Source organism: Chionomys nivalis, chromosome 19, assembly GCF_950005125.1.
Source record: "Chionomys nivalis chromosome 19, mChiNiv1.1, whole genome shotgun sequence".
Taxonomy (NCBI): Eukaryota; Metazoa; Chordata; class Mammalia; order Rodentia; family Cricetidae; genus Chionomys; species Chionomys nivalis.
In genome coordinates, this window is record NC_080104.1 from 40,511,076 (window position 1) to 40,520,306 (window position 9,231).

Sequence of the window (9,231 nt, forward strand, 5' to 3'; positions counted from 1 at the left end):
TAAGGGCATTTCTTCTGGGCTCCTCTACTGTTTGGTTCTCTCTAGGTCTGCTGGTGTCCTGGAGTATGCCTGCACTGGCTTCCTGGAGATTCTCTTCACATTCCTTCCGGGTCATATTTCCCATTCCCTGTACCTCTGTTTCCTGGCTTAGTTTTTCACTTGGGTAGAATATACCTTTCAGGAGACCCTGCAGGAAAGGACACAGAGGAGGTAATTTTAAGCCTATCACCTAGTTATGCTATTATAACAGCATTCTGCTTTACCTGATTAACAACTTTAACGACCTTGTTATTTGATAATTTCTTCCCAGTGTTCCCATGGCCCTTCTCAGAAAACCCTCTGTAAACATCTGTTTATATTTTGTGGAGGTCGTTAATGAGCTACTTGTCCATTCATCTGCCCCCATCTGTGTGTCACCCTGTCCCCTAGCCCCTGACAGGATGTAATACTATGTCCAGAACATAGCAACAGGGAGCTAACATATATTCAGTCTCTAGGTACTTTTTCTTTTATAATTTTTTTTTATACTAGGCTATATAAGACCATGTTCACACAGTATATAGTGCACTTAGACAATATCTCCCACCTAGTAGCCTTTTCCCTTGACCCTCATCCTTTTCCCACTGGTCCCTTTTGTTCTCCAGAGTTTCATTTCTACTTTCGTGTCCTCCCTTTCTCCCCACCCCTTCTCTCTATCCATATAGTCTCATGTATCTATAAAGTATAGGGCTCACAAATGAGAGAAAACACAGTATTTGTCTTTCTGATATTGACTTAATTTATTTAATATCATCTCTTGCTTTACTTGTTTTCTTGCAAATGACTTAACTTTATTCTTTAGGGATGGAAAAATCCGTTTTGTATACACACCACACTGCCTTTATCCAGTCCCCTGCTGCTGAGTAACCCCGGCTGGCTCTATAACTTAGCAATTGTGAGCAGGGCTGCAAATGAGCATTGCTGTGCAGGTTTCCTTAAGTTTTTTTTTTTTTTTAAGCCTACAGCACCCGGTATTCCCAGGTGCTCTCCCATCCAAGTACTAACAAGGCCCGACCCTGATTAGCTTCTGAGAGCAGACGAGATCGGGCGTGTTCAGGGTGGTATGGCCGTAGACTTTCCTTAATTTCTTAATAGAAAATTTGCTAAAGAAATGAGACAGTTAAGCAGGTCCAACATCGTCTGTGCACCAAGGATTTCCTCAAGTCCTAATTATACAGCGTACACAGGCACACTTGCAGACACGGAACATTCTTTTCGTTGTGACTGATGACCAGAAAGACATACACATTCAGATAGGTTGACAGGCCCCTGCCCCCCATGGCAATCTGAAACTGGCTGAAATGTAGTCCCCAGAAAGCAGGAATTTTTGTGCCTTTGCTTACTGAGGCTCGGCGCTCGTACATAGTAACTGCTTGTATTAGTCAAGGGTACCGACAGGAAACAGATGGCACACTCAAAATAGGAAAACTCGAGGAGAGACCATTTATGAACTGTAGGGGAACCACAAATGATTGTGAAGCGATTTGGGGCTCAACACATAAAATGCTGTTGCCGCTGACCCAGGTCTAGAGGGAAAGGTTACGTACATACATGTATGGCTAGCCTTGAGAAGAACAACGGTCACTTCTTACAGCCCCCTGACCTCTGGCAGGGCCACCCCAATGAGAATAACCGCAGTCCGAATCATAGTACTCTGTTTTAAATGGCTGTTACTAACAGGGATGCTAATGGAGGGATCAAGCAGGGAACTCTCTGTGACAAGCTAGCACATTCCCAAATCTAACCTCCATGGTATGCCTTTCTAAAAAAAAAAAAAAAAATTTTCTCCCTTCTTTACCAGGAAAAGTACACCACACAGTGTGCTAAGGAATGACTACTAACAAGTCTCAGGGATTTGGCTTTGTTTTTGTTCTGTTTTACAATTATTTAGTGTGTGTATGTTTTTGCATGAGCATGTGTAAACATGTGGGTGAATGCGTGTGTGGCACTGTGAAAATATGTGCATGTGTATGTGCATGCACAGGGGTGCTACAGTGTACATGTGTTAGTATATGTAGATGTGTACAGACGTGTGTCACAGTGAACTTGTGCGTGCACATGCATGTGGGTCAATGTGTAACGTTTATGTGTGCATATGTGTGAGCATGTGCGTGTACATGTGCATCTGTGTGATGGAGGAATTACTTTTATTTAATAAAGAAACTGCCTTGGCCCATTTATAGGCCAGCCCTTAGGTGGGTGGAGTAAACAGAGAGAATGCTGGGAGAAAGAAGCCGAGTAAGGAGTCGCCATGATTCTCCCACTCCAGACAGACGCAGGTTAAGATTCTCCCTGGTAAGCCAGCTCGTGGTACTACACAAAATATTAGAAATGGGTTAGATCAATATGTAAGAGCTAGCCAATAAGAGGCTGGAGCTAATGGGCCAGGCAGTGATTAAAAGAATACAGTTTCCGTGTAATTATTTCGGGGCATAAGCTAGCCATGCGGGCGGTTGGGTGCCGGGGACGCAGCCCCGCCGCTCATATTACAACATCTGTGGGCATGTCCATGTATGTCACAGTCTGCATGAGTGTGCATGTGTGCCACAGGGTGCATGTTAGAGGTCAGAAAACAATTTGCAGACTTCTGCTCCTCCCTCCCTTCATTCCTCCCTCCCTCCCTTCCATCACACAGATTCTGGGATCAAACTTGGGTGGTCAGAGTTGGTAACAAGTGCCTTTCTTACCTGCGGAGCCATCTTACTGGCCTCCTACTTTTGGCTTTATTTTGTTTTTGTTTTTAATCTGACCTGGAACTTGCTATGTTGTACATGCTGCTCTTAAATGCAAAAATTCTTCTGTGTTCAGCTCTGAGTGCTGGGTTGACAGATGTGCACCACTGTGTTTCTAAATGTTAATGAATAGCAGACCTGTTTGTCTAAAATAAGAATAAGAATTAAATAAGAATACCAGAAACTTTCTAGATTTTTTTTGTATGTGTGCTTATTTTATGAGACAAGTTCTTGCCATGTAACTCAGTCCTCAAATGTCTAATTCTCCTGCCTCAGCCTCTGGAGTCCTGGGATTACAGGCATGCTTGACCACATCAGGTTTCTGTTTCTTGAAAGTTTTTTGAGATCTCTATATTTGAGACTGACCTCAAACCTACAATCCTCCTGCCTCCACCTTCTGAGGTAAGTAAAGTGGAGTCTGGTTTAGGTCCTGCTAAGGGTAAGTAAGACCCCCAACCCTCACTTGGAACTACAAAGACTGGATCAGTTCCCAGGGAGAAGGGACCTCCAGGTGCTTGACTAAACAGTCTTTCCCCTCCCCGCAAGACGCCCAGGCTAGGGTTCAAATTAGGATTCCAGTCCTCAGGGAGGAAATCAGAATGCGAATCAGCAGTCAAGATAAAATTTACAGTCTGGTCAAATCGTGATCACCCAGGGAAAGACACGCCTTGAGCACACAGGATCTGTTTGTCAGAACAAGACTGATCTCAGACATTTGCTGATGAGAGGGTATTTATAGCATGCTATTAAAATAACCCATGGAGGGGGCTGGAGAGATGGCTCAGAGGTTAAGAGCATTGCCTGCTCTTCCAAAGGTCTTGAGTTCAATTCCCAGCAACCACATGGTGGCTCACAACCATCTGTAATGGGGTCTGCTGCCCTCTTCTGGCCTTCAGGCATACACACAGACAGAATATTGTATACATAATATAAATAAATATTAAAAAAAATAACCCATGGATTGAATAAAGCATTTGATACTGTTGAAGTTGGAATAGTTATAGGGTCTTAGGGACCTGCAGCTCAGCAGAGCCAGCTACAGCAAGAAGCAAGAAACTGCTTTTTTTTCTTACCTTTAAAAATCACTCTTTCCATTAACTTTTAAATTAAATCATGCTAAAAATTTTTACTGTGGTTTTTGTTTGTTTGCTTGCTTTGCTTTGCTTTTGAGACAGACTCTCACTATGTAGCCCAGCCTGGCCTCAAACTTACTCCCTGCTCCAGTGTCCAGAGTGCTGAGATTACAGGCATGAATCACCATGTTCGGTCAACTGGAAAGCTTTGGCTTTAAGTACTTAACAAAGCTAAGCAAGACACAGATTACAGTGTCTACTGTATTGTGCTCAGTATCTCCTCTTTCCTGTCTTAGGTATTTCTCATTAGTCTGCATAGCAACTTTATAGGTAGCTGCAATGGAACTGTACAGATAAGGAACCAGAAGTTTAGTGCTACAAAGAAAACAGCATACTACTTTAGGGTTTGACACAAACTTAGGCCAAGCTGGTGGTGCACACCTTTAATCCCAGCATTTAGGAGGCAGAGACAGGTGGATCTCTTCAAGTATGAGGCCAGCCTGGTCTACAACGCAAGTTCCAGGACAGCCAGGGCTGTTACACAGAAAAGCTCTATCTCAAAACAAATTGCTGTGAGATGATGCTTTTGTACTTGGTAAAGATTGTCACTCATATTGGTTTAATAGAATGCAATTGGCCAGTAGCCAGGCAGGAAGTACAGGCGGGGCAACCAGACTAAAGAATTCTGGGAAGAAAAAAGACAGAGACACAGTCACTAGCCAGACGCAGAGGAAGCAAAATGAGAATGTCCCACTGAGAAAAGGTACCAAGCCATGTGGCTAAACATAGACAAGAATCATGGGTTAATTTAAGTTGTAAGAGTTGGTTAATAATAAGCCTAAGCTAATAGAACAAACAGTTTATAATTAATATGTCTCTGTGTGGTTTTTTGGAACTGAACGGCTGCAGGACCAGATGGGACAGAAACTTCTGTCTATACAAACAAGCAAACTTACTGGGCTCCAAGACCTGTATCACGTCTGTCTTATACTCCAGCTTTCCAAGGCTAGCTGACAATGGCTGGGTGGCTGGATGGGCTATTGCTTCAAATCCCATCTCCCAGTTTTCTTCTTCTATCTATTCTCTCTGCCTGCCAGCCCCACCTATCCTTTCTCCTGCCATTCAGATCTTTATTAGACCATCAGGTGTTCAAGACAGGCAAAGTATCAGCTCCACAGAGGTAAACAAATGCAACATAAATAAGAGTAACACACTTTGAAATAATATTCCCCCAACATAAACTATGAAAGCAGATAAGAACAGACAACACCCGGGGGGTGCCCTTCAGTGGTAGATTGTATTCCCAGCATGTGGAAGGTTCTGGGTTCATGCCTGACACTAACAAAACAGAGAAACCACCTGGGATGATCAATTCTGTTTCATCCTGGTACAAATACATGCCTATACAAGCAATCCAATTCTCATTTCCACTGTAGTTTTCAATAAGTTAGGTGAACTATTCAATGCTTTGCTAGAAAATAGGCTTTGTGGTAGATATTTCTCTCCATTCTAGGCGAGTGTCATTCTGAGAACAGTTAAGGTAGACTACACTATGATATTTGGCTCATTAGCAATGATAAACTCATTTTTAAAATTTATGATGCTTTCAAGATACAATGGAGTCATTAAGTTGGGACCTAACTGAGGGTCCCAAGGGGAACAAAAAAAAAACATATATGTGGAAATTGAGTTAAATTGAATGGAATTAATTACAAATACATGGCTCGGTGAAGGGGGAAATGAGGTATACAGAAACTCACCATGGGCGGGAAGGAAACTGTTACCACCATATATAGGCAGGGCTGAGGGAGTGTGTCAGAGGATGCTGTGTTGAGCGAGCCGTCTTGAAATAGCCTTGGTTGAGGGCTACAACCGCCTGAAGCGACCTTCTAGAGAAGGAGCTGAGGGGAAAGAATCGGCTGACCTCATTCTGCTGATCCACTCCACAGCAGCCGAGCTTCCAGGAAGAGCAAGCACTGTGGAGAAGGCTCAAAAGTGTGTCTGGTGGGGCATACTGAAGATATTCTGGGCACGGCAAGATTTAAAAATAACTAAAACAATAAGTAAAGAGGACAGAACAGTTCAGACATGGAGAGTGAGGGTTCTCTGTCGAGCAGCTGCCTGAAGAAGGTGGAAAGGAAGGGCTTCCTGGAGGAGCCTCCATATGCAAGACTTTGGTCGTTTTAGTCTGGTGTTACTTTGTAACTGATTCTTGCTTTAAAGACCCCTGTAAGTAACCCTCTGTTTTCTTTTTTGTAAATCCAAATGCCTGAGGAAATGAGACGAGTTTATTCCTCTTAGAAGTCCAGCAAAGGTGTTGGGGGACAGGCAGGCCGCTAACTGGGAGCGGATCATAGCACTCACCTCAGCTTTCTGTAAAAGCGGCCAAATTTAAAAATAAAGGTGCCAGAGTCATGACAACTACTTACTGTCAAGATAGAGAAATCATAAAACTGACCTAATTAAATGGGTTTGTGGAGGAGAGAGGGCTGGAGAGATGGCTCAGAGGTTAAGAGCACTGGCTGCTCTTCCAGAAGACCTGGGTTCAGTTTCCAGCACCCACAGGACAGCTCACTATTGTCTGTAACTCCAGTTCGGGGGGGATCTGACTCCCTCAGACAGGCAGACATGCAGCTAAAACACCAATGCACATAAAATAAAAATAAAACATAAATCATTAAATAAATAGGTAAACAAATAAATGGGCTCTCGGGCTATAGAAAATATGGCCACTCTTTGAAAGAACCACAGATCCTTCTAAAGGAAACTAAGATGGTTGGACTTATCTTCTTTAATTGCATTTCCCCTCAGCTATCTTTCTTTTCTCTTCCCCCTCTAACCTCCTCCTTCTTCTCTCTTTCTGTGATAATAAGGATTAAACCCAGGGCCTTGTGCATGCTAGCCCAGCAAGTGCGCTACCACCGAGCTACAACCGCCACCCTTTGAATGGATTTAACTGCATGTAATGAAAGCCTGTAAGTTGATCACGTTTGACACAAGTACGCATGACCATAATCGGTATATTATTTCCACCTGTTCCAAGTTTCTTTACACCCCTTTGGAAACCCTCCATCTATTCATATCCCCAACCAACCAGTGATCCACTGTGGGTCCTTACAGAGCAGACTGCACTTTCTAGGTTTTTATATAAACAGGCCAGATGGGCTCTATTATTTTCTTGTATTTTTGTTTTGGAGACAGGGTCTCACTTAGGCTCAGACTGCTGACCTTGTAGCTAGTTAGTGTTAATTATGAACTTCATAGAAACTAGAATCACCTAAGTTATGGGTTTCTAGGCAGGCCTATGAGGAATTTTCTTAATTAGGTTAGTTCAAGTGTGAAGGGTCACCCACTGTGGGTGGTGTCATTCCCTGGCTGGGATCCTGAACTATGCAAATGAGAAAGAGAACAGAGCAGCAAGTAAGCATTTCTCACTCTGATCCTGATTGTGGCCTCAATGTGAGCTGCTTCAAGCTCCTGCCTTGACCTTTCTGCTGTGATACACTGCACTCCTCGGCTGTGAGCGGAAATCAACCCTTTGCCCCGTAAGCTGCTCCATTTCTGCCTTGGTCTCTGGGCTTTGAGATACAGGTGTGAGCTGCCATACCTGATTCTCCTTGCCTGTTTTTGTTTCCCACGCAATGCTGCAGTTTGATATTAGTCTATGCTGTTGTGCATTTTATTGCTGAGTAGCAATCTTTATATACATTTACCTTAATTCGTTTGTCCATTCACATATGAATGGGCTTTGTGTGCAATTTGGGCTTCTGCTTAACTGTCAATTTAAAGATGCAAACAAGAATGCTATTTTTATAGTTGCCTAGACGTCAGCAGCAATTGTTTCAATACAACAAAGGCAGAAGGCTGGTCTCCTAAGTTCTGAGTTGGTCATTGTGGGGGTTTAAATAAGAATGTCTTCCATAAGCTCAGATGTTTTGGTGCCACTGTTTGGGAAGGCTTAGGGGATGTGGCCTTGCAGAAGGAATTATGTCACCAGTCTTTGGGGTTTCAAAGCCACACACTTTTCCCCATTTGCTCTCTCAGCTTCCTACTTGCAGTTAGGATGTGAGCTCTGGGTTTGTGACTCCAGCTGTCACGCCTGCCTGCTGCCATGCTTCCCCACCATTATCACCTTACACACCCTTGGTCAAGGATATTTTATCACTAGAATAGAAAAGTAATGAATATAGTAATTTCCTGGCTGTGGGGACTCAGAGCAATACACCAAACTTTCTGGGCTTTAATTCCTGCAGCTATAATGCCTACTTTGCCATATTGCAGTACCATTCACAACAGCCAAGATGTGGAATCAAGCAAAGTGCCCATCAACCTGCGAGCAAAAGAAATGAGCCAGGCAGTGGTGGCGCACGCCTTTAATCCTAGCTCTCAGGAGGCAGAGGCAGGAGTATCTCTGTGAGTTTGAGGCCAGCCTGCTCTGCAAAGCTAGTTCCAGGACAGTCAAGGCTACACAGAGAAACCCTGTCTCAAAAAGCGAAAGAAAGAAAGAGAGAGAGAGAGAGAGAGAGAGAGAGAGAGAGAGAGAGAGAGAGAGAGAAGGAAGGAAGGTAGGTAATAACATACACTCAGTTAATATAGTAAAAGTATAAAAATAATTAATTCTTGTAATTTTTATTTATTATCATTTAATTGTTTTTATTACAGTGTGTGTATGAGAGAGAGAGAGAGAGAGAGAGAGAGAGAGAGAGAGAGAGAGAGAGAGAGATTGTTGTGTGTCTACATGTGCACTGGGTTTCAGGTGCTAGGGAATGAACTTAGGTCATCAGCCAGACTTAATGGCAAGTGCTTTACCAATTGAACTATCACACTGGAACCATCACATTGGCCCAAATCTTGTAATGTCAACAAAGTGGATGGCATTAGAAGACATCAATTTAAGTGAAACTCACAGGCACAGAAATGCAAATACAGCATATTCTCACTCATGATGGAAGCTAGAAACAAATCAGCCTCACAGAAGAGAGTGGGTGGTGCTCTTTGGAGACAGGGGAGTATAGTATGATATGTTAATGGGTACTGAAATACAGTAAGAGAAGGCCAGGCATACTGGTGCATGCCTGCAATCCCAGGCCTTGGGAGGTGAAGGCAGGGGGATCAGGAGTTCAAGGCCAACCTCAGCTAAGCAGTAAGCTCAAGGGCAGCCTGAGTTACAAGACTTTGTCTCTATAAAATAAAATAAAGACTTAAAGTAAAAACATATTAAAGAGGAGGAATTGGCTCCATTGTCACTACAATCTACCACAACTTATGACACAATAACTCTTCAAATTAACTAGAAGAGTCTAAAGTTCACACAGGAATGATAAATATTTGAAGAGATGAAAATGCTAATTGCTCTGACCTGATGATCACACATTATAAACAAGCAT

At 43.1% G+C, this 9,231-nt stretch overlaps 1 pseudogene; it reads right to left on the reverse strand.

Moving 5' to 3' along the window:
• Nucleotides 1–995: 995 nt before the first annotated feature.
• Nucleotides 996–1,114, reverse strand: LOC130862483 (5S ribosomal RNA; annotated as a pseudogene).
• Between the last annotated feature and the right edge of the window lie 8,117 nt (nucleotides 1,115–9,231).